At 39.3% G+C, this 27,376-nt stretch overlaps 1 protein-coding gene across 6 annotated transcripts in view; it reads right to left on the reverse strand.

The window, feature by feature from the left end:
* pros (homeobox protein prospero) overlaps nucleotides 1–27,376 on the reverse strand; it is a 136,097-nt gene that overhangs the window by 102,896 nt on the left and 5,825 nt on the right. For all 6 annotated transcript variants that reach the window (XM_083137911.1, XM_083137909.1, XM_083137910.1 and 3 more), the window contains exon 2: nucleotides 4,590–4,692. The gene's annotated coding sequence lies outside the window, so the exon portion shown is untranslated. The remainder of the gene's footprint in view (nucleotides 1–4,589; nucleotides 4,693–27,376) is intronic.

The raw sequence follows: 27,376 nt of genomic DNA on the forward strand, positions 1-27,376 counted from the left end.
TTAGCCTACCGATACTGATTTTGAATAAAAACCATTACGATTACAGTTAATGATTTTGAAGAAAACAACTCGGTTACAGATACTGATTTCGAATAAAGAAGCTGGCCTCCTCGATGGCGCAGTGATAGCGTTGTCGCCTTGTAATCAAGGGGTCCCGGGTTCGATTCCCGGTGAAGGCACATATAGTGGTTCGGATCCCACTTTTAACTGTAGGTCCAGTCCCGATTAGCCTTAATGTGCATAAAGTGGACTTAAAACACCAAATTAATCCAATCCAAATCGAATAAAGAAGAGTACAGTCACAAACACTGTTCTTTGAAGAAAATAAGGCTGTCAGGTACTGGTTTTTCAAGCAAAAACAGTTCAGTTTCAGGTACTGAATTTGAGAAAAAAGCCAGATCCAGTTACTGATTTTGAAGAAAACTCTGCTTCAGATACTAAGTTTGGAGAAAAACAACAAAGTTTTACTAATTTTGAAAGAGAAAAGCAGGCCAGTTTCAGGTACAGAGTTTGAAGGAAAATAATACTCTTACTAAATTTGAAAGAAAAACAACCAAGTTTCAGGTAATACAGTTACAGTGGCTAATTTTCAATAAAGTAATTTGGTTATAGATGCTGGTTTTAAATAGAGCTCAGAGTTATTGATTTTGAAAATGTAACTGCAATTATTTTACATTTACAGTTTTGTTTTATTTCGCTTTTCTGTCACTTTTGGCTAATCGCGAAGACGAGGATGATATGATGAAATTACTGAAGGAACGTTCATATAGAACATCCATGCCTAGGCCGGGGTTTGAACCCAGGATCCCTGGGGTCGTAGCGCGCTCTTCTAACCATTCCGCCACGGAGGTCGACTTTTACAATTTTGTTTACAGTTATCTCGTTTCGACAAGACCAAGTAAGTCTACCTCTCGTCCCAGTACGATTAGGGATACCTAATTATCTGTTGACACATGAAGAATAATGCCAACGGATGCTTCTAGTTCAAATGGAAGTCCATGTTAGACTAGGTTTTGGCGGACAAAGATGTCCTGTAGATCCACTATGACGATGTACAGTTGGAAGAATCATTAATGAGCAGACCCGTCGTTAGATCACGATGTCCAACACAGATCTTCGTACTGCTTACGATCAAGTGACGTTTGCTTTGAAATGTACACCCCTCTAGCCACACCTGAGTGTGAATAGAGCCGATTGATTCCTGCGTGTCAGCGGGGTGCTCCGTCGCGATACGGGGTCACAGATGACCCACTCTACCGTGGTGACCTCCGCCGATCAAAGGGAACAATGCGACAGGGGCAGCGGACTGGACAACTGAATGTGTCACCCCCCCTCCCCCTCCAGCCACCGCTAACCACGCGATACCGATTCAACGCCTCCGTGCCTGTGGATGAATGCCCCGCGTTTTGCTAGCAAAGCGACGCGCACAATCGAACTGTATGCGAGCGATTGTGTCTTGATCAATGCGTCATTCGGTAGTTCATGTACCACTGTGGCTTTGTACGGATGTGATTGGAACTGCCATGCACATAATGAAATGCACTACATTAACACACCAAGTCTCAAATTTCATGATATCTGAATTTAGAGTACAGAAGGTTTCTGAGATTTGAAGTTTTGAGTCGCCCATTTTCTGATATTTGAACTTTTGAGTCGCATATTTTGTGATATTTGAACTTTTGAGTTGCATATGTTCTGATATTTGAACTTTTGAGTGGCATATTTTCTGATATTTGAACTTTTAGGAAGCATATTTTCTGATATTTGAACTTTTGAGTCGCATATGTTCTGATATTTGAACTTTTGAGTGGCATATTTTCTGATATTTGAACTTCTGGGTAGCATATTTTCTGATATATGAACTTTTGAGAGGCATATTTTCTGATATTTGAACTTTTGAGTCGCATATGTTCAGATATTTGAACTTTTGAGTCGCATGTGTCCTGATATTTGAACTTATTATTCACATTTTATAATATTTGAATATACATTAACCATATTTTCTGATATTTGAATCTGTAACTGATATGTATACGGTATCGACGATATAATTTCCTAATCTAAGATCACACTTTCCACAATTTTAAATTCAAAGTTAAATACAATTTATAACGTTTTATTATGTATCAGCTTTTTAACACTATTGAGTTCCAGAATTTAAGTTTTGAACTGTTGAAAAATATCACATATTGCAGCTGTTATGCATTATGACATAAGTAAGAAGACAATTTGTGTATGACAAAGATGCATATTCCTATAGATCTCCCGAGTCCAAACAATTGTGTTTATATATCTGATGGTGCCACTTAAATTCGCTGGGTATTTCAATGTTTTGATCGCAAATGTGTGCTTCTCTCTCTCTCTCTGCGTGTATTGAAAACTTTTAGAACGTTGTAATGCAGAGGAAGTTATTTAGTTCGAAGACAAAGATTTTGACAATTCTTGTTATACGTGTTAAATTAGCCACAACTCAAAAGAAAGTCATTAGTCAGGTTAGTAACTTTTGCATTTTGTCATAATAAATTGTATTATTTTTTTGTAAATTGTAATTTCAAAAAAAAGATTGTGACGCACATGTGTTTAAAGCTGCTTAAGAAAACTAGTAAACCTCATATTTGTTTCAATGGATCTGATGTAACATTCAGAGAAACGAGCCAATTTGAATTTATAAACTTAATTTGAATATTCATTCTAGCTCTCTTTCTAAATCGGCAACAATGTGCCTCGTACGAGTAGAGAGTTCTAGACGCCGCAGTTCTTGATCTGGGAATTCCCTTGAGAAACTATCTGCAACAATCTGGATACCTAACATTGTAGGAACGGAAACAATGGTTGTTATCCAGGAGAACTGACAAGTTGCAATGTCCAGCATTTTGGAATTTCTGGAGGACTACAGAAACTTGAACCGGAGAAAATATTTTGAAAACAGATTCCGCCGCTGTTATAGCATGTTAGTGTTGCCTCTCGTCTCTATACAAACTACGTACAACAGTTAATAACAGGTCAAGCAACAATGTACTTCTGTTTCTAACAATACGACCAGTGCGCCAGAAAAAGAACCTTAGAACCTTGAAGGTGCTAAGAGTTTCTAAACTATGAAACAAATGGAAAGAATGAAATGTAGATTACTAAAAATTAACAGTTAGATTTTACTGTAAACGTAACAGTATCCTACGATTAAAATTTAATGCTTTTAGACCTTAATTTTCCGATCAACATTTTACAGTGCATATCCTTAATATGTAAATTGTGTATCTGTAAAAAGAGCATAAAATGTTCGAATTATTTTTCTTATTTTGCTCTGAAGCATTGAATTATGAAAACCCAAATTGTATTTTTTTTAAGTTCAAGTATATTACTTCCCAAAACTACATGTTTTCTTGAACAGCATGTAGTTTGAACCCCATTTCAGCTGTCCTTGCAATGGTTTTTAAATATATGAAGTTAAAAATTGCCGTTAAACATTACTTGCTAGGGACTATCGGAACTAGATAGGGACATTTCTGGAATGCCAACTGTTGTGCGTGTAATGTGTTGAAAGATACAATTCGAAACCCTTTTCTTGCGCATAATAGATAAGATGTTCAATTGTTTTGAGTGCGGAAACAAAATTCACCAATGAAGATAATGAGTTTTTTTTCTCTTGAAGAGACAAATAAATTAGCTCGAATAAAATATTATCTCATTTACAGCGCTTCATCCAACATATCTAACGGTCAAACATTCAAAGCACTTAAAAACACAGCTAAGCTCCTGATTCTTAAAAACCAGAAATACAAGAGTTTGAACCCATCAGCTGAGGAAATGTCGAGTATCACTAGTCGTGATATTTTCTATCAACGTGAAATGAAAGTCTTTGAATAAATTTATGTTAAATTTACCACAGGGTTTATTGCAAGTATAAGCCACTTAAAAGAACATATGAACTTTACACATAGAAATCGAAATGCATATTTTTGGTGCATCAATTAACACAGGTAAACATTTAATTTTGATTTATTTCAAAACGATCTTGTCTGGTTTTCTCAATTGATGCATTTTTTTTAGTTCATCACAAGAAACAGAAGCTGGTAAAAGTACCTTTTGATGCATTTCTCTGTGTATTTTGATGCACCGAAAAGTGCATCAATAGCAGTTTATACACTTTTTGTGTCAGTTGACAAATTTTGGTTTTATGAGTCAAATATTTTTTTTCAACTGAAAGACAAAGGTTATTTATAAGATTAATTATTGGAATAGCAAATCAAAAAGAAAAGATCCTGGGTAACAATTTTGTAATTTTTGCTTTCTTTGAGAATTACTTTTTAAATTTTACTTTCATGCGGTGTAAACTAAAACCAATCAAAAATATTCAAAATTTACTTGAAAGTTTATTGAAGTAAATTTCCGTACCACCCGTTACAAATCACTAATGCGAACAGACATATCATGCAAATTCTTATTACATTTGTGTGTATTAACCTAACTGAAATATAACTTCCGCATTTTCTTCAATTTTATACCAATTTATCAGCTAGTAATTTGAATTTATATTGAATTTTGCATAATGCACATTTGTTTCGTTAATCATGTATATTAATAAACATTACCTGATTAGGAAGCAGGGCGATGTTCCTGCTCGGAGCCGGACTTCTCACGACCGTGGGTTTGAACCTGGGGCAGGATATAACTTAGTGGGCAGTGTTGATCGTGCTGTAACATAAGAGGAGTGCGTGTTAGAATTTGGTACCAGACTTGTATTGAGGTGCAACTTGATAAATAGACAGTTTATCATGTTCTCTCTTCTTTGTTATTCACAGGGTGTACCTGAAAAATCGTAATAATATAGTATTTATAATATATATTTAAAATGACAGTTAAATTCAATTTGAAATGAACATATCACTATTCAGTAAAAACGAGAATAAATCAACAGCTTAGAAAGCAGATATGTGTATTCTGCTTCTCTGTTCAAAGTTAAACTTCATATTTTCTTAAACTTCTTTGTTTCTTCCCTATTCGCTCTAAATCTGCTGATTTTCCTTGCTTGTCTTCCTGCTTTTCCTCTTTCTCTAACGAATTTCAACCTTGGATTGCACAATTCTCACTATAGTTTGTAATTTTCATACCCCACCCCTTCTAATTTTCCTCTGTTCACCTATATCTCCTACGTTTCTTTTACCTCAGTTTCCTTTGTGTCCTCCTATTTTCATCTTCTCCAATTCTTCTCTTGTTCAAGGTCTCTTATTACTTTCTTATTATTTTATCTTCCTTTTATTTGAATCTTTCTAGATTACACCGTTATTTTTACGGTAGTTTTATGGCACCCAAAATTAACGGTCTTAGACCGTTGTTTCTCCAGCCAACTTTATTACAACGTACGCACGGAAAAGTAAAATTCGTCAGTCGAAACAAAAAATGCATAAAGTTTGTGGCTCAGAGCAAATGATCTGGAGATGCAGGAAGATGAATGAAAGAGCGCACCAATAGATACACAAAGATGCATCAACCTGATTCTTGACACAGGCCAAAAAGCACACTTTAGTGCATCGAATATATCTGATGCATTTGTTTCCCGTGTGTAAACAACACTGGAACAAGAACTAACAAAGCTAACAAAGTAAGCCAAACAGGGTCTGTGTTTCCTCCAAAGCCTATAATAGCAATGCCTTATCTAATCAGACGTCACGCTGCCATATTTTTTCACAAGGGGAGAAGGGAGTTCCCCTCCTCCCCCACTCAGTTAATATGGGAAAGATTTCCGCCTGTGTGAGGGTAACTGTCACGCAAATGCTAAACACCCACGAAGCTCAGAAGCCACAGGTGAAACATCAGCTCCTGACACATGTGCTTTTCCGCATCATATTTCTGTCGAAAGTTCCGCAAGATTTACAGTCACCGGCAAAACAATAGGACACCTCTATCCTGAAATACTCGATTCCCTGCAAGGCGTATGTGTGTTGCCTAACTCTAAGGCGATGTTATAAGTTGCCATTGAGAATTTGCCTGGTATAGCCGTACAGTTAGGAACACACACAACGCCACTACAGACTCATTCTGTTGTGGTGATTATGGGTAGTACCAAGACGAGGACGTGTAAACTTATGTATTTAATTGCATTTTATTCTGTAATTCTTGTTTCGAGACTCTTGACGAGAACGAGATTTTCCAATCGAGATAGAAACAAACAGACATTTGCATCTCGAAACGAGACTGAAAAGGAAACAATCTCAAATCGAATTGATTTTTGTTATTTAACGTCGCTTTTCTTCCACTTCGGCTTATCGCGACGATGGAGATAAGTGATGAGATTGAAGGGACACCCACCCATGTCACACGATTCTAAGTCCTAGTCAATCTAATGTACTTAAATTTCTATTAGCATCACTAATGAACTGCCTACAAATTCTGAATTAGAATACGTACTCTCAGCATTCATAACGAACCTTCGTTTCATTTGTCTCATACTATGTAATTAATGTTGAATAATTTCACTTACAAGCGATAGTATTACCAAAACGAATTCTCATTAAAACAAGCAAGAACATTCAATTAGGCGTATTATTTTCCTAGAGTTTCAGAACTATGCTTAAGGTGTATGTATTACTCCAGAAACCTTCAATATATCATGACTTTTTTAGTCTAGAACTTTTATTACTGCTCTGCTGCCATCTGTGAAGCAAAATATAAGCTTGAAAAGTAATGGATATGTTTAATCTCTCTCGGCGTAAATGTACGTATATAATGTTCTTGTCTACTTAAACACGTTATCGCTGGCGGTTTTAGACCATTTCTAGCATAATATGTAAGCAGGCGAGAGGGAGAAACAAAAGAATATCGATGTAAGTGATGACGTTAGAGCTTTTTCTCCTCCGACGGCCGAAAGCAACTGACCACGCCCCTTCTCTTGGGGGCAAAAAATGATGTTTCGTCTGACGTTCTGTTTTTAATTATTAAGAATCTCGTGACAGAACGCACCAGGGGATAGTAGATAAAGCGATAGGAGGGGGGGGGAGAGGGGTGTTATGCACAAGGCACGTTAATCGTACCCAAGAATGCATGCGATCTCTTGCAGGGTGAAAAAAAAAGTGGTGGGAGGGGAGCGAGATGCTGCAGAGACCACACCCACTTCTCTGGATCCTTGAGATGTGCGCGGTCCGTTGCTCCGTGAGCTAAGAAAAATATCGCTCCACTTGGATTTCGATCTTCTTTTTTTTCTCACTTTCCTTTATCGTGCCGGGCAGCAACGTATTGCTTCATAGTGTAGGCTGAGAAGCTGGTTTTAAACAACGATTTACAACGAGGACGAATTTAGAAAATATGAACTGGAAATACTGTTCCAGTTGGCCAAGATTGGAAGAATCTAGGCGGAAAGAAACCCCGTAGTTTACAGGACTGAAACATTTATTATCTTCTGGATCTGAAGACGAACGACAAGGGACTGTAGTAGATCTGAAGAAGAAGGAAAAGGAACCGTCGTGAATCTGAAGAAGAGCGTAGAGACTACAGTGGGTCCGAGGATGAAGCATAAGAACTGTAGCGGGTCTGAAGATGAACGTAAAGGAACTGTAGTTGGTTTGAAGATGAACAAAGAGAACTGCAGTGGATGTGAAGAAGAGCGAAAAGGAACTAGAGTGGATTCGAAGATGAAGTAAAAGAACTGTAGTGGATGTGAAGATGAACGTAAATGAACTATAGTGGATGTGAAGAACAGAAGTGAATTGCAGTGGATGCGAAGAAGAACGCAAGAGAACTGCAGGCTGCAGTGGATGCGAAGATAAACGAGGATAAACTGTGGTGGGTGAATCTGAAGAAGAGCGAATTGGAACTGTAGTGGATCCGAAGATGAAGCAAAGGAACTGTACTGGATGTGAAGATGAACGTAATGAAATTGTCGTTGGTTTGAAGATGCAGCAAAATAACTGTAGTGGGTCCGAAGAAGAACGAAAATGAACTCCAATGGATGTGAAGAGGAACAAAAGAGAACAGCAGGCTGCAATGGATGCGAAGAAAAACGAAGATAAACTGTGGTGGGTGAATCTGAAGAAGAGCGAATTGGAACTGGAGTGGATCCGAAGATGAAGCAAAGAAACTGTAGTGGGTCTGAAGATGATCGTAAATGAACTCTAGTGGATGTGAAGAGGAACGAAAGAGAACTCCAGTGGATGTGAAGAGGAACAGAAGGGAACTGTAGGTGGATCTGAAGAAAAGAGGACCCGCAGCGGATCTGAATAAGAACGAAATGGAACCCAATGACAGTACTTCGTTTTCTTATAATTTTATTTCAGACTAAGCTGTTAGATATCTAAGTCTTACTCAATAGCGCACTCTTTTATTAAGAATCAAAGTAATTCAAAACTGACTGTGGCAAATCCTGCAAAGTATGCCCTTTGGCACTTATTAGACTCCATTTGATATTTGCCTGTCGAATACAAAGTAACACGCCTGTACTGAAGAGCACAGATTGCAGGCAAGTTTTATTATATGAACCAATTAAAATCAGAGCCGAACTGCGCAGCCATATTCAATGGAGACAAACAAGTGAACATCGAGCTGTTCGCCGAGCCTTCCGAAGCGGCTTCTTAATAAACTTTTGTCCTTCAACAATCGAGCAGACTCCAAAGAACAATTAACAGAAGACGGAGTTTCAACTCGCATCAAGACAGTGTTGAAAACACTTCTATTAACTTAACAATTACCCTTGATTCGATCTGAAGCGGCGCGCGATTGTTGGATATGAACAATGGAGGCGTAAGAAGATCGGAATTGAGTTAGTTTCTGGTTTGTAGCCCCGATTCGATTGAAATCTCCGCCTCTTTTCATGGTTGTTATTAGCTATTGAGACGCTTATTACAGCCGTTATAGAGTGTGCCTTCAAACAGCGTCTTGTAGACGGAGACGTGAAGACTTTTATTCCATATATTGCTTTCCCCAAGTTTTGTTGGCAAGCGGACAAGAGTTTCAAAAGTTTCCGAGTTTCGTAGGGGTCTTGGTTCGAAAACAAGACTATTATCAATACTTATTGAGACGAATCCAAAAATTAATCAGTAGAATTAATATCAACGACTCTTTGCTAAGTTCAGGAGGTATATGCTATGTTTTTAGCCTGCCTATTAGAGATGTTAACCTGGCGTTTATTTTAGTTCTCTTTTCTAAGAGTTTGGATAATCGCGATCTTGTTGATTGATTTGGTTTATTTTACTCCGCTTTTCCGCCACTCACAAGGAAGACTCATGCCCATGCCGGGATTCGAACGCGGGACCTATGGCGTCGTAGATCGGTGTGCTAATCACTCCACCACGGAAATCGGTAATCTATCTTGGAAGTTTTTGCGATTGGGGAGCGGCGTTATGGAAAGAGGAAGGTCATTCCACGCTCTTGTAGCGTCGATTGTCGTCGCAAGCAGATGTTCTCATGTACAGTCAACGGCAATACAAATGAGGCGCCTAGATCCTGAAATACTCGCTTCCCTGCCTAACTCTGCAGCGGTGGTGGAAGTTGCCATTGAAAATTTGCTATTACAATCCACTCATATCCGTAGAGTTAGGCAACACACAACGCCTTGCAAGGAAGCGAGTATAATACTTCAGGATCCAGGTGTCCCATTTGTTTTGCCGGTGACTGTACCTCTCCCTTCCAGTAACAGCCAAGCCCTGCCATACTGTAAGTGCAAGTGCAACAGGCGGCAAAGAGCAATTATGCAGCTATTTGGGCGGGGGGTCAATTATGATCCAGCAGAATCGGTAATGTGAAATGAGGTGTGTCGATGAAAGGGGTTGGGGGGGGGGGGTAATAATGTGTGGCGACATGTGACGGTTGTCATGGCAATGGACCAACTGGAGAGAAGGTGAGAGCTAATTATGTCCCCCCCTCCCCTCCCCTCCTCGCACAAACAATCAGTGCGGCCGAGGTCTGCGATGCAGCTCGTACAATATCGGAATCGTATCTGCATAATTCCACGTGATCGGAAGCGACCCATGAATGGACGACGTGTAAATAACACAACGCGGGTTTCCGCGACCGGCCACGGAGGAAAAAAAAACAAAAACAGAAGCGAAAAATGGGGGAGGGGGAGGGCTGGGGACAAATACAGGCAAAATGCAGCTGGCTGGCACAATTTCGGTTCACAGTCGATCGAATATGCTACTCGAAAAGCCATGAATGGGAACTGTTAACTGTGGTTTTTGGCGTTCGAGAATTGGATGAGGGGGGGGGGAGGTCGAATATTTTGGGTGACTGGCTTTCGGAAGCGGTTTCGGCTGGCGCTGCTCTGGGATGAGGAACATCGAAACAGTCTGGTCCCCTCCCGCTCCCCCCCCCCATTAACAACCCCCGAACAATGTAGTTGCGGTACACCGACGTGTGAAGTTGTCGAGATTTTCCACCTCGTTTTAATTCCCTGCGCCAAATGCTCTCGTTCGCCACGTTTGTGGAGGGAACATTTATTTGGACGCTGCAATTTCTCCCTTTTGGTATCCACAACAAGCTGGAGCTGCGTTTAGGGATCCGCACGCATCTTTTTCGAACTGCATCGGAGAATCGAACCTTTGCGTTGAAATGAATTGCTCTTATATACAGACTAAAGACACTGCAATTCTATGTAGCATTCATGTACATTGGGTAAATTGATAGAGCACGAACAGATAGGCAGATTTGTACATGATCCCACTATGTAGTAGTTAAAATTCTTTCGTATAACTTCTCTAGCTGTTGAAGCTCTTTAGATATTGACAGTTTTATGGCTCGCGCATACAGAACTGCAATATCGTTCTACAAAGTCAAAGACTAGAAAATTTTTAAAATGTTCCATTCTTAAACTTTCTGAGTATTACAGTTCCCACGATGTCGATAGCAGTGCTTGAAAACGAGTTACTTGCAATGCAGTCACAACTAACAGTTACTATTTTCAGTAATTGTAACGGTAACTAGTTACTTTTTAATGAGTAACTGTAACTTTGTTACTTTTCGGAATAAGTAACTGTCTTTTACTATCTTTGAAATCGGTAACTGCAACTCTGTTACTTTACGAAGTCAGTAACTTTCGACTCTGTTACTTTCTGACATCGGTAACTGTAAATATGTTACTTTACGAAGTCAGTGACTTTCAACTCGGTTACTTTCTGACATCGGTAACTGTAAATCTGTTACTTTACGAAGTCAGTAACTTTCAACTCGGGTTACTTTCTGACATCGGTAACTGTAAATCTGTTACTTTACGAAGTCAGTGACTTTCAACTCGGTTACTTTCTGACATCGGTAACTGTAAATCTGTTACTTTACGAAGTCAGTGACTTTCAACTTGGTTACTTTCTGACATCGGTAACTGTAAATCTGTTACTTTACGAAGTCAGTAACTTTCAACTCTGTTACTTTCTGACATCGGTAACTGTAAATATGTTACTTTACGAAGTCAGTGACTTTCAACTCGGTTATTTTTTGACATCGATAACTGTAAATCTGTTACTTTACGAAGTCAGTGACTTTCAACTTGGTTACTTTCTGACATCGGTAACTGTAAATCTGTTACTTTACGAAGTCAGTAACTTTCAACTCGGTTACTTTCTGACATCGGTAACTGTAAATCTGTTACTTTACGAAGTCAGTAACTTTCAACTTGGTTACTTTCTGACATCGGTAACTGTAAATCTGTTACTTTTTGAAATCAGTAACCGAACTCGGCTACTTTCGTTAGGTCACGAGTAACGGCATTAACCAATATTTTACTTGACTTGCATTGTGAGTTTTGTGCACAGATTTTCAGTTTTGTGTTAACCGGGTTAAATCAAATCTCAATTACGAATAATTATGGCATTCTCGTCAATCAACTATACATCATGAATACGGTATACCAGAGACCTGGGATCGAAGCCTGGTCGCGGCTGTCTTTTCAATAGGGACAATGACGAGACTGATACAAAAATGTAAAAATCGAAACGAGAACGAGAGATGAACTCTAAATGCATCAGAATCAAAGTTGATGCATTCAATCGATACAGTCCAACGTGATATTTAATTTCTTTGAAATAATCATGTCTTGTCCGTTCAATTGATGCATTTTTCTGTGTATTTCGTGCACCAAGAGAATTGAGATACGCTTTCGATTGTGTGTGTAACAAGATCTATTTTACGAAATGGAAGCATTACCAGCTGGAAGATGTAGCACTCCGCCGGAATGATACGACTTGCACGCCCAGTAAGAATGCTCTGGCCTTGGGATCGAGTTTCTACTCGGAATAGTTCTTGGATTTCAGAGAGAGAGAGAGGGCGTCGCTATTGAACACATTGCCACTGACGCCCCCAGTGTTGAAGAAGAACAGGATGCATTTCGCTGCTACTCGGTAACTAACGAACACCAGGATGAAGAGAGTGGTGCTTCGGCCAACTTGCTATAAGACAGAAATGGCGTGTCTGTATTTGTCAAGAATATAACATTTCTGGCAATCTGTGGTGGGGTTGCAAGCCTCGAGGTGTCACTGGGGTACTTCAAATGCGTACCGTATCCCTCCTCCCACGTAGTGCTATATATTGGGTTAGGTACGCTTATTATAACCGTGTATATAGTCTCAAGCGATCCCGAAAATTAGATTTTGATTTTCTTTTACTTCGCTCTTCTTGTGCCACTTTTGGCTAATTTGCGGATATGGGGATGAGTGATGAAATGGTGAGATTGATGAATGGACACTCACAAACATTCATGCTCAAGCCGGGATTCGATCCCGAGACCTCTAGAGTCGCAGCGAGATGTGCTAATCACTCCGCTATCGGGGGCCGGCCCGAAAATTAGAATTAAGTGCAGAGATTCTCTTCTCGATAAGACTTCAGTAACGAGAATTAAGTGCAGAAATACTCGTCGCGATAAGACTTCAGTAACGAGAATGAAGTGCAGAAATACTCGTCTCTATAAGACTTCAGTAACGAGAATTAAGTGCAGAAATTCTCGTCTCTATAAGACTTCAGTAACGAGAATGAAGTGCAGAAATACTCGTCTCGATAAGACTTCAGTAACGAGAATTAAGTGCAGAAATTCTCGTCTCTATAAGACTTCAGTAACGAGAATGAAGTGCAGAAATACTCGTCTCGATAAGACTTCAGTAACGAGAATGAAGTGCAGAAATACTCGTCTCGATAAGACTTCAGTAACGAGAATTGAGAGCAGAAATGTTCGTCTCAATAAGATTTCAGTAACTTACATACATAAAAACATAAATTGCAAACTTCAAATAAATTAAATACCCCCCCCCCCCCCCACCTTTGTCATTAGACACATATTAAAGAAAATTAGAAATGAAAAAAACGAAACTCAACTTTATTTCCTGTTTGATTTTGTTTTTTTTACTTCGTTTTTCTGTCACTTTTGACTTAATTGCGAAAATGAAGATGAGTGATGATATGATGAAATTGATGAAGGGACAGCATTCACAAAGAACATCCATGCCCAGCCCGGGATTCGAACCTGGGGCTCCCGCCGCCGTAGCCCGCTGCGCTAACAAGTCCGCCGCGGGAAATTATCATTAATAAAATAAATATGAAATTATCAAGGAACAGACGTGAACATAGAAAGTAAATGAAAGGAAGTATAATTATGAGAAGAGGAAGACAGTGAAAACAAGAGGAAGATTAGAAGAGGAAAAATAGCGACAGAAAGGAGAGAGAGAAAGCCGAAAAAAAGGGAGCAACTGTGAAAATAATACGAAGAATGAGGCCGAAAGAGAAGAAATAACGACTGATGAAGAAGAAGAAGAGAGAACGTAATAATCAGCAAGGGAACAGAAGGAAAAGCACCACCAGATAGCGCCACCGGTGCACACAGCGAGAGAAGATAGATATCTCTCCTACCTGCCTACTCCCTTTGCATGTCCCGCCGTAGATATACAACTCAGCCTATCACGTGAACCAAATTGCAGAACATTTCCGGAACGGAAATAGTTACCGCGTGGTCGATATAACCTGCTGACAGTATTAATTATAAGCGACGTGGAGAGAAAGGGTAGAGGCGTTCGAGCTTAATAAGAACTCGGGAGTGATTTTTCTCAGCTGAGGGTGTCCGGGCATTCGTAGCAGAAAGGGATGGAAGCTTGGAAGAAGGAATAAGAAATGTAAATAGAAGAACGTCAAAATGGAAAAGAAGTCAAGAATAAAGGATGAACTGGTAAAGAAAGAATGGGCAAAGAAAAGGAAAGAACGAAAATAGAGAAGTGTTAAAGAAAAGGTGAGAAGGAAAAGAGAGAATGGGCAAAGAAGGGAAAGAAGGAAAAGAGAGAATGGGCAAAAGAAAAGGAAAGAAGGAAAAGCAAGAATGGGCAAAGAAAAGGAAAGAAGGAAAAGCAAGAATGGGCAAAGACTAGAAAAGAAGGAAAAGCAAGAATGAATAAAGAAAAGGAAAGAAGGAAAAGCAAGAATGGGCAAAGACTAGAAAAGAAGGAAAAGCAAGAATGGGCAAAGGAAAGGAAAGAAGGAAAAGCAAGAATGGGCAAAGAAAAGGAAAGAAGAAATGGGCAAAGAAAAGAAGCAAAAGGAAGATTTGGTAAAGAAAAGGAAAAGAAAGAATGGGCAAAGAAAATGAACTATGGAAGAGAAAGAATTGGTAAAGAGAATGAAAGACAGTAAAATTAGAAGAATAAAGGCAGAAAATTCCGTAAAGGAAAGAATACAATAAAGTATAGGAAACAGAAGAATGAAGAGGTAAAGAAAAGAATATAGGGAAGAGTAAAAAACAGAAAGTAAGGAGAAAATGACCGAGACGGATAAATTAATATCGACCTTTATTTATTGTAAGCTAGCCCATGTTATAAGAATCATACTTTCTTTTTCGGGTTTATAAAATGTCATTCTCAGAGTTTTGAGAATTGATATGCTAGAAGGTAAATATCTCACATTTAAGTAATTCATATACTATGCCTAATTGATAAAGAAAGGAATCCAGATTCAATAGACATACACATGAGATGACTGTGTGATAGATCTTACACTTGCAGTTCTAAGTATAAGACAGAACAACTAGATAAACATAATGGTAAGATGCGTTCGTATTATTCATATCGTTGGTAGTTCTGTGGAGTAATTTCAACAATGGGAAAGCATGACGAACTGGTGAGATTAGTAATGAAACAACTCGAAATGAACTATGTCCGGAATTCCAACATAGGACCAGTACATGCGTTTAACACTAATCTCTCAAGGGCACGTGTAAAGAAAACTAAAAGTTTGATCCGGTAAAGAAGAAGAGTGAAGTGTACAAGTAAATATTGGAAGTATGAGTGCGTTAACGGTATTGAACCGAAGAAAGACTTGTGTGCTTTTTAATCTGCGAAACACTATTTCACTGTTGATTCGCCGGCAGTGTCAATGGGTTAGATGCGTGTATATTTCCACCTAACGTAACCTCAATGTTTGCTTCCCCTCCCCTTCATCCTTGTACCCTCTCCCCGCTATCACGATCTCTATTCTCTTTGATGGTGATCTTTTCGCATCCCTGTCGCGGCTTTTGTGTGTGTGTGTGTGTGTGTGTGTGTGTGTGTGTGTGTGTGTGTGTGTGATTCTATCCACCAATAGTAACAGATCAATAACACACTGGTGAACAGTTTGACATGGAGATGCGTGGAAAGGGAAAGCGTTTGTTGAACACAATGTGCATCCCTCCCCCCACCCCCCTCACGCGCCGCCACCTCTCTCCCAACCAATAATAGCAAACCCACCCACATTCACCATGTCGATACTACGTTCCACTATAGCATATGGTCTGCTCTCACTGGTCTGGGATTGAATTCCATTCGGTTCTGCTGGTGTTGCTATCGCGGTTGATGTTAATTAGTTAATTAATAATACATGTGTTTAATAATGAGAGAGAGGGGGGGAGCCATTTACGAACTTAGCCTTATCGGAGACTGACTATACCAACAAAATCGTGAGACAAACTACACTGATCCTGTAGCGTGGAGTCGGGAAGGAAACTGATTCTGCGGCGATGTTGCGTTTTGAATGACACTGAATATGCTTGCTATGTCGAGCGTGTAACGATTGATTGATTGATTGAGTTGTTGTTTTAAGTCCACTTTATGCACAGTATGTCTAATCGGAACTGGACCTACAGTTTAAAGTGGGATCCGAACCACTATGTGCCTCCAGAGCGTGTAATGAGACTGATTTAGCGATGTTGAGCCCGTAACGAGACTGATTCTGAAATGTCGAACCTGAATATGCTATGTTGAGCCTGTAATGAGACTGAATATGCTATGTTGAGCCTGTAACGAGACTAAATATGCTCTGTAGAGCCTGTAACAAGACTGAATATGCTATGTTGAGCCTGTAACGAGACTGAATATGCTATGTTGAGCCTGTAACGAGACTGAATATGCTCTGTAGAGCCTGTAACGAGACTGAATATGCTCTGTAGAGCCTGTAACGAGACTGAATACGCTAATCTTGAGCCTGTAACGAGACTGATTCTGAAATGTCGAACCTGAATATGCGAAGTTGAGCCTGTAACGAGACTGAATATGCTATGTTGATCCTGTAACGAGACTGAATATGCTCTGTAGAGCCTGTAACGAGACTGAATATGCTAATGTTGAGCCCGTAACGAGACTGATTCTGAAATGTCGAACCTGAATATGCGAAGTTGAGCCTGTAACGAGACTGAATATGCTATGTTGAGCCTGTAACGAGACTGAATATGCTATGATGAGCCTGTAACGAGACTGAATATGCTATGTTGAGCCTGTAACGAGACTGAATATGCTCTGTAGAGCCTGTAACGAGACTGAATATGCTAATGTTGAGTCTGTAACGAGACTGAATATGCTATGTTGAGCCTGTAACGAGACTGAATATCCTCTGTAGAGCCTGTAACGAGACTGAATATGCTCTGCAGAGCCTGTAACGAGACTGAATACGCTAATGTTGAGCCTGTAACAAGACAGAATCTGTAGTAGCAAAGTGAAACTTAGAAAAAATAATTCAGTACTGATGACTGAAAATTTTATCTTTGTTCAGGATACGGACAAACAAAACCATAACCGTGACATTAATGATTCTATATTTCTCGTGCTCGATATTGCCAGAAAGTTAAGGGAACTCTTATAACTTTCACTGTACTTTCCATTTACTTTGTTTCCCCATGAACCAGGATCTAAATATCTTATTAAATGACATTTTATGAAGTGCTGGCAATTTTTTTCACCGCTCAATTAGCCCGGAATAGAAACCGCACAGTGTTGCCAGAAACCACCTTCCAAATTATCGGATTCTGTACACACGCACCACGTGCGGGTCGCACACGCATCTTCGCCGGAGGCACGCAAATAATTAACGGCGGTGGAAACATTTCCCTCCCACCTTCACACGTGCATTTGTCTGCGGCGAATTGAATGGAAGCCTCTCTATCATCACACACACACATGCTCTGGACAGGGCAGGTGAGAGGGGAGGAGGTGCTTTTGTTGTTTCCGATGTACTGTTCGCACGCTCTTTTGATCTCCCAAAGCTTTTGCATCGTCTCGCATTAATCACGCTACATATGCACGCCGTACAAGGATGCATCGGCTTGGTGCATTGATCATCCAGAAATAGCGCCCTCTCGTGCACTTCGCCCAGTATGCACTCGGGTGCAGCAGTCCAGCAGCGTAATGCATCTTCAGGCAAAACTGAGATTAATAACGGGAGGAATATGCTTGATTTTTGTTATTTAGTGTCGTCTTCTGTCACTTACATAATCGCAACGATGAGGATGATTGATTTGGTATTTTTTAGTTCACTTTTCTGCCACGTTGGGCTAATCGCGAAGATGAGGATGATCGATGGTTAAATTAATGAAGAACACAAAGAACACCAATGGCCAAGCCGGGAATCGAACACGGGAACCCTGTCGCCGTAGCACGCTGTCTTAATCACTCCGCCACGGCAATCGAAAATATACAGATTTGAAAGGCAGTTCTGTCAACAGTGAAAAATGACAGCAAAACGTATACTCACTGATTATTCCGAGTTAGGTATTGACGTTTGTTCTTTATTCTGTCTAACATATACACAACACGTTTACACTGAAACATTCCCAGTGGCAAATCAGTGCTAGATAATCTTGTAGAAGATTTCAATCAAGAGATAACCATTATTATAGATAATACGACATTTGTAGACGTTTCTTCCAAAACAGGGTCTTTTTTACATGTTTAAATTATATAATTAGTTTGAGTTTTGGAGAATATTTTTCTTCAAGAATATTATCGTTTATGTAGAGAACTTATTAGGTATCCTTTTCTCGTTTGTAGGCAATTTTGTAGATGATTTTCTCAAAAGAGGTCAGCGCTTTCAAAAATATATTCTTAATTCATTTCTCATTTTTTGTATAAAGCTGTGCAGAAGATTTTTCATCCGAAAAAGGCTCGTTTTTATGAAGATTTTTATTCAACATTTTGTGAAGAATTTTGCAGAATATTTTACTTCAGTTACAGAAAATAGGAATATTGTCTTAGATATTTCTACGTAAAGGGTTGTTATTATTGAAATCTTAGTCAGCGACATATTTAATTTTCTGTAATGAGTATTAATTTCTTTTCAAAAGAAGATTGTTATTGCACATATTTTATTCAGCTTTGTGTTCTAGATTTGCAAGAAATCTTGTAGAAGAATTACTCTTTCGGAATATTGTATTGATAGCCTATGCACATGTATTCTTTTGTAGGGAATTAATTCTGTAATTTGTATTTTGCAAAAGAAGATCGTTGTATTGTAAATATTACTTCATTTAGATTTTTAAAAGAAATTTTCTAACATATGTCTCCTAGAGTAATCAGTTATGAATATAATTTTTATCAATTTATCACTGAATCCTTGGAGTTAACTGGAAAGATGAGTTGGAATAATGTCTGTTATTTGGGGTTTATTTGTAAAAGCAGCCAGCGTTGAAAATCATTATTTGCTATGTACGATTCTGACTTCATAAGTGTGCTCTTTTGAGCAGCTGTGCAGGAATGGTGAACTTTTCACGTATCACTGGACTTTGGTCACAGTTCGTTGGCATTCTTTTGTAGGGAGTCATTTTCCTCTCGCATGGTATAAAATGGCGGAAGTGGTCCGCGTGTCCGCTACCAGGTGGCAGCACAAACCACGTTTTCTTTTCCTCATGCACTTTTGCACGTGCTTATTTAATGAATTACTGTATTTTTTTTGCATTTTTGTTACTTGTTTTTCTTAACAGTTCTATGTACTTCCCAGCATTTATGTAATTTCTATAGCTTTATGTGGAATGTATTTGACGTAACCTGTACTGTTTACTTCTAAAGTGATATAATTTCATTTATGTACATAGTAACATTTTTAATGTTCCCCTCATTTATGCTACGACAGTATATTCTCGTATTTGTGTATTCAGTTATATTCATTGTAAGAAGCCAGAAAATAATTTTATAAGATGTGTTAATACGTTATATGTTTCGAAATCGTAGAAAATAAGTTTACAATGAAGAAGTTGTGTCAAGTGGGAAATATTGATTGTACTTGGTTGACTTAATATATTTTTATGTTCGGTCATGAAGAAGCAGAGTTCGGCCAAATTTGGTTAAAGTCCACTTTATGGAGACACGTTAAGCTACTAGAATCGATGGAATAAATGTTGAACAGGAATTGAACTCAAAAACCTTTAACAGCTGTCGTCAGGGAAGTTTAAAAAAATAATATTTTTTAAAAAAAAGAAAGAGTCTACAGTTCCAAACAAAATGTTCAGTAACAAATAAAATATGTAAGTGAAATGCCCCAATATCACTTTTAAAAGAAATTACGTATTTGTGATTTCCGTTTTGGTAGATTACTTATCTCATTTGCTCATAATTCTGGCAGGGGGAGGGGGAGGTTACAAACCCCTCAAATCCATCCCAATGTACATTTAGAAACTGGCAGACATCTTGTGAGACTGCCAGCATGTAAGAAACACGAAACTGGAATTACATTGTGAACGTAAGCTAATGAATTTATGCAGAACAAAGCCAGGTCTCACAAGGTTCTTCCGATGAGAATTACACATTCATAAAATCCACTTCCGTTCCGGGGAAATTGATATCATAGGGAGTCCACGTAACGCAAATATTGTTGACGATGACATAATGCAATGAAGCTTAATTACTCTCGCAATATTAGATATTGGAGACTTAGTAATGAAATGCCGTGTTGAGTTGGGTGAAAAGAGAGAGAGAGAGAGAGATATAGATCGAGTTAGTTAATGATAATGTTCCGTCTGGGGTACGGGGACAACTTGGACGAGGCGTTGATATAACTCGAGCAAAGTTTCTCGGAGTTTGGCTCGAAGGAGAAGCAAGATGAACTGTGATCTAATAGCTAAAGACACCGCGCTTGGAAAAGCAATTTGTATTCACAATCATTCCCGAAAGCGTGAGAATGATGGAAGGAACTCTTAAGGGAGACGGAGCACAGGAGAAACAAAACACAATCGCACAACCGGTTTTGAGAACTTGTCGAGATGTTACACAACCTTCCCCCTCCCCCTTTTCCCAGTCTTCATCCAGCGTAGGAAACTTCTTGCGTGAAAACTATTCCTTGGAAAATCCCATCTCCTTGTATCTCGCTTCGTATTAATGATATTAGTCTTAATTATTATGCCGAGTTCTTCCCCCCTCTCGTTCCCCGCCCCCTAGTGTCTTTTCCGTCGCACTGCTACGCTTCCGACGATGATGGGGTAAAAAAAAACGGGAGGAAGTTGTAAGCAACTCGGTGTGCGGGGAGACTGTCAAAAGACGACTTGTCAAAGTCTCCCAGGTTCCCAAATCTGCCACTGGTGTCTCTTGTATTTACGCCAGAATCCCTCCTCCCAGCCCATTTCGCCCCCACGAAGATGTAAGTTTGGGTGAACCGTAAGTTGTAACTCCACCTATCTGAAAATCAAGGAAAACTTGTAGCACAGCTATTGATATCCTTGTGAAAGATTCTTCGGCTAAAATTGTTGGTATTGTCGAAGAAATTAAAACAATTTTGCTGAAAGAAAAAATAAATAAAGCTTTTTGAATGCATTTATATGTGCTCTAAAAGCATGGAAAGGTGTTCTAAGTGTTCGAATACTGAATGACAATCAACTTTCAGATGCATTGTGTACACTATTTTGTGTACTTTTGTTAGCTTTTGGGTGAAAAGTTTTAAAGATGGAGGTAAATTATTCTTCCATTATGCAAATGAAGAATGGGAACTGGCGAGAACCTATTATTTCCTCATTCATATGAAAAATGCCTAGAAAAGTTCTTCACCAGTGCATGAAGTGGGTTGGAACTTGAAAGAAAACCTTATCTATGAAGATGAGGACCATGTTGCAAAAAGTTGTTTCAGAAGATATCGGAGGAGGATTGTTAAAACTTTTCCTAAATTTTGTGCAAAGCAACCTTGTGCTTTCATGGCACATGAAAGGGGGAGGATATGGAAGTAGAGCCACACACATATGCGATCTCGCACAATGTGGATGTAACGTGATCAGCACCCCTCAGTTACGAGAGGCTGAGTGCATCCCAGAGCTGCTTTATGCAAGAGCACGTCAGCTCACCCACCCCGAATCTCCCGCGTGGCAGTCAGACGCCCCCTACCGATTGGACCTCCACGAATTTCTAACCATGTGGACAAATATATATCCATTTCTTAGCTATTCGACAGGAACAAATGAAATTCAAAGGAAAACCATTGTGTACAGTAAATGTCAAATATTCACCCCACAAACTCTGAATAGAAAACAACAAAGCACATACTTTACGAACACACTTAGGAGGGTAAAAGACCCAAAAGGAGAATGATACGTATCATTTTCCAAAGCAGACAGCATAAGCACCACCTAGTGGAGATTTCCGGAAACAGCCGCATGCCTAACAGCCGATAACGTTCAGTTTCCAGCACGCGAGTAGAGCTTGATTCTCGTGACCGATAACAACATAGAACTAAAAGTTACCGGAAGTCGTATTCAGCCAATCAGACATAACAACGTGAGCGATACGCTCTCGCCCATCGTAAGCTTCTTAAAAGGACTCAATCAAAACTACAGCATGACGAAAACACACAACTCTGTTATACAGGATGTTGCATAAAATATTAGTATGTGTATTTTAAATATCGGATTGTAGAATTTACCGTACATACGTACAAAGGTGAGAATGTACGTATACTTGCTGTGATAAAGTTTTGAAACTGCTGAATAATAACGTACTGAAAATTTACTTCAGAAAGGCAATCAGTGAATGAAATAATTTAAAGACAATATAATTCATACGATTAAGAAATATTACTTTTCAGTGAACAAGAACCTAAGTATTTTTTAATAATCAACGTTGTTGTTCCACGAATTAATATACGATAAATTTGAAACTCATGAACATGTACTTTTAAATAATAATAATAAGATTTAGATATTTTCATCGTTTATGCAAAGCAAGTAATTAAAATATTCCCATTCTGTACGTAGTGTAAAATAATCGTTTTCACATGAAGAAAGTAATGAAAGTTATCTGTACCCCCTCTCTCTTCCCAAGCACATTCTAGATAAATCCATTTTTTCAGATGAGTTTGAAATAGTAGATGCGTTTTGTTGTTGTTAACATTTTTTGTCAAAGTGAGTAGTAGTAGTAGTAATATACTTAATTATTATTGCCATTATTATTATGAAGATTATGAAAATATAGGTAATAGCTGTGGATTTTGTTGAACTATTCTTGTTGAAATTATAACCCAAGTAATTCTTTTTTCAATTTATGATGTTCCAAATTACATGATGACATCCGAATCAAAATATTTTTACAACGGGCAAATTTCTTAAACCGAGGCTCATTACATCATATACCGTAAAACATCTAATTACTCTAATATAACGTGGTAATTCTGTAAATGGGATTATTATTTTCAGCAATCGCCGTAACAGAAAGTGCTCATAAGCGGACAAAGTGTCAATCCTAACTATGTTTTCCATGCGTTCTAGGTCGCGAAATAATGCAAACTTATAATTTTATGTGACTTTCTGTGATTCTGAAGAGTTGTTTGAATTAATTTGATTACCTATGTAATGACCGTTATTACTTTAAAAACGGTCATTTTTATGGTAGTTGGATTGGAGCGGAAATCGACTCTTACACCGTTACTTCTCCATTCACCGTTCTTACATTGTGTCCAATGTACCAAAAATCCGTTATCGCTTTTAGGTACAGTTCGATTCCGACAAGGATTCAGGCTTTTAGATCCTTCACAACTTGAACCTCTTTCTACCCTGATTGCCTGAGCCACCTCGCGGTCGAGGCATACTAAGAAACCCGCAGGAGACACAAAGTAACACACCCCGTTCGCTCAAAGTACAATGCTCCTCAGAAAAACAGGTGTAAATGTAGAAAACCCGAAAGGGGGTCGCCGAGGAACAGTGAAGGGGAGGAGGGGCTAAGGAGACGAGCATGCGGGCACTGCTGAAGCGGGCGATAAAAGAGTTCAAGTGTTTTCTTCCAAGATCGTAACTAGTCCACGTAACGGGAGTCGTGTTCGGTGAAGACATCTGCGGGACAAAGCCCCCCTCCCCCCCAAAAGAGCCGGCAGATGTTTTTTTTTCTCTATCAATAATCGTCGCCTTTTATCCTATCTTCTTGGCCTACTGCTTATACAAGCACCCGTATATCCGAGCAAAGGAGAAAGGCTGGAGTGGGTATCATGCAAGTGAAGCAACATGTATGGATTTCTCCTTGTGAAAAAAAAAAACACCTGCGAATCTATGTTCTTCAAGTCAGGCAGCCCGACCTCAGTGGCGCCAAGGGGCCCCCAGTTCGAATCCAGACCTGGGCGTGGATGTTCCTTACGAGTGCCCTTTCATCATATCATCCTCATCGTCGCGATGCGCCAAAAGTGGCAGAAAAGCGATGTGAAACAAGCTAAACCAATCAATTCAAGTCGTAGATCTGATACCGTATAACGGCAACTGTCTTAATGAACAAGAAAATAAAAAAAATGGAAATTTAGATGAGTACTCAGTACTGTACCTTCATTTGAGGGGGGCTTAAAAATCTATTTTAACCACATATTTGCTAATCGAGACTGGACCTACAGTTTCAGAGTGGGTTCTGCCCCCCGGGTATCGAACCCGCGACCCCTTTTTACGTCACCAAATTACCTCTACGCCACGTGCTTACACAGTAAGCGCTGTCTACAGTGGTGTATTATACCCTTTCTTCAAACCATGAATGAACATTGTACCCGCTGTAATTTTTTCTGACAATTTCAAATAGTTAGAGTTGGTTGACGTGGATTTTAGAAATGCAAGAGTTTTTATTTTGCCCATATCATCTTCAAAAGAATGCAATCTATTATTCACATTCATGGAAGTCCGCAGAATCTTATCAAGGGAGAGGCAAGCAAAGTATTTTTTCCAGGGTAGGGAAATGAAGCATATTTTCCCCTGCAATAGCGTTGCACCCTAAAGAACACTCCTTCAGTTTGAAGTTTTCATGTTACTGCAACGCCCTTACATTAATAAACTGTGATTGAAATGAAGATTTTTTGTGTGCCTACCCTCCTTCCCGACGTCCTTGTTCACATTACAAAAATGTCACATTTTTCAATATAGTAATTTTAGTGTAAAAGTTTTTAAGAAAATCTTTCGAAGAAGCGTCTAGCTAGAGAATTCGTTGTGAGCTCATTTGAGAGCATGAAGCTTTAGTTTCAATTTGTTCCGTGCTTATTTATATCGGTCGATTGAAGGAAAAGCCGTTTTCGCAGTGTTTTGGAGCCGTACAGATTTCCGGACCCGTCGTGTACTGAGTCTCCAGCAGATTTATCAAAGAACTTTTAAAAATGAAAACAAAATCAGGTGCGTTGAAATATAACGTGATATAGTACCGAAAGGTTTCCAAGTATTCATCTGTCTATGACAGCCAAACGATCGCATTCCCAAGCCTATATTGAAAATTTGTCTACCTTTCGTGTGTCAGAAGTAATTTGATTTTTGTTATTTAGCTTCCCTCTTCTTTCAGCTTTCGTTAATCGCGACGATGGGGATGAGTGATAAAATCAATGAACGCTCGCAAGGAGCACCTATACCCAGGTCGGGATTCAAACTTGGGACCCCAACCCTCGACAAAGGAAGTCGACATTCATATTTTCGCGTCAAGAAACATAGCCTACCATTCAGTATCTGCTGATTTCTCGGAAACTACTCGTACTAATGATACAAAGATGAAATTTGGTGGAGTGAAAGAGCTACGGGCTCTCATAAAGTGAACTATATAGTGTGTCGATAGATAGGCTTCTGTCATCAGTGGAAGCACACAACTGGTACAATAGCTTATCCGTAACAAACCAAACGAGAGAAGTATTTTGTGAGTAAAATGCCAATACGTTATAAATTTTAAAAAGCATTACTTGGCTCGATTTTCCTAGTTGTGAATTACAAAATGTATCAAGATAAAATTCTGTGCAATGAAGTTATATCATTTATTTCTTTTTTTGTCTTGTTGTTTTATGTCGATTTTCTACCACATGGGCTAACCGGGACGATTCGGACTTGAGACTTGGATGATCATTCCGCCTCAAAGGCTGGCTGAAATTATCTTCATCACTTTTATTTATTTGTTTGTTTCAGGTCAATTTATGCACAGATAGGCTAATCGGGACTGAACCTACAGTTTAAATTAGGATCCGAATCGTTATGTGTATCGAACCAGGGACCTCTTCATTATAAGACGAAGACGTTATCACTACACCATCGGGAAGGTATTACTATCCTCATCAACAGATCGTACAGCATCTATAAACCGGAGCCACATTCTTTTTTTTACTGACTTGGTTCAGTGCAAGAACTTGAAACACCCTTGCCAAGTCACTAATATTGCTGTTTATGAGAACATTTGGTCTTTTTTTTACGTTCTGCTCATTACGGGTAACCACATCTTTACAATTCTCTCTCTTGTTCTTTCATCCTGGACAGATATTTCAACTCTTTTACTCGTAACAATTGATCCAGTGACGAAATGACAACTTTTGAAGGTACCCACCCAGATTTTGTTCCAATCTTTCAGTTTCGAGTGTTAATAATACTACCATGTAAATCTTTTTGCGAGAACTAAGGAGAACGTACGGTAAAAAAAGTTAAAAAGCGAAGATGTGGAGATTTCGGGTCAAGACGACGCCCTCCCAAGACAGCGCAATCCACCTGTGACGTGAGAGCACAGTGCGCATGCGCCGATATCTCCCTCCCTCTTCCACGCCGGGGGAGTGAACAGTCGCGGCATCTCTCCGCAAGGAAGGAAAACACGACGTACGTTTCCATTGCAAACAAACTAGCCTTTTCCCCGTTTTTTTTTTCTAAACTTAATTTTTCCTTCTAGCCTAACATTTGATCTTTCCCTGTATTTGCGCTTCATTTCCTTTCGGGTTAAATCGATAACGAATAGAAACCAATAAGTGTGCGACAAATTATATTACTTGTTAGCGGCGATTCCGTTGTGCGTGTTGAGACTTGTCGGCGCATACAGCTAATTGTTAATACGACGTTCTGCAACACTAGTACAATTACTGTTTCACCTTCTAGTGTACATTCACAGTGGCGGCTATTAGGGGGGGAGGGGTGCTGTTGCCCTCCACTTTTCTCCTCTTTTGCCCTCTGCACTATGCTAAATCTTATCTACAAAGGGAAATATACTGTCTCTGCTCCCCCCCCCCCCAGTTTTGGCACCTTACCCCCGGTTTTGGAACCCAATCGCCGCCCCTGTACAGAATTATAATGCTTTTGTTAGTTTTGCACTCACAAAGTAATGGGAATCACTGAAAAATATGCTCACACCATGAACCAAGCCCGACCCTATTGACCGCTGTAGAAAGAGGGAGGAGGGCTGCAGGGGGGAGGGGCTCCAGTTCGCACCCCTTACCCGACAAGAAAAACTGGATAAATAAGTTATCTTTTAGCCTGAATACGCATATACGTATTTAGGACTAGCTATATTAAATACAACTACCCTCTCCCCCCCTACTAATTTTTTGTGGGGTCTTCACTACCTACAAATATCACTCGTTTATTACAAGGGGGAGGAAATGGCCTTAAGCATTATGATATCGGGCGGGAGGCTAGTTCCAAGACTCGAACCTTGGACCTTTGGAATGTAAGATAATAACCTTCATCTCTAGTCCTAAAATGCACTCTGATTTGAATGTATACACATTAATCTACAACGATCTAAATTGTAATATTGTCGTATATTTCATCAACTCTGAAAAAGGAAAAACATTATGCAGAAAATATGGACTCTGAAAGAAGGATATGTTGATGAGATTTTCTGCAACACTAGTACAATTACTGTTTCACCTTCTAGTGTACATAGTGTACCATTTCCAGCAGAAAATGAGGGTAAAGCACAAGGTTAAATATCCTTAGAGAGGAGAGGTGTACCCG

Source organism: Lepisma saccharinum, chromosome 16, assembly GCF_977018435.1.
Source record: "Lepisma saccharinum chromosome 16, izLepSacc3.1, whole genome shotgun sequence".
NCBI classification, from domain to species: Eukaryota; Metazoa; Arthropoda; class Insecta; order Zygentoma; family Lepismatidae; genus Lepisma; species Lepisma saccharinum.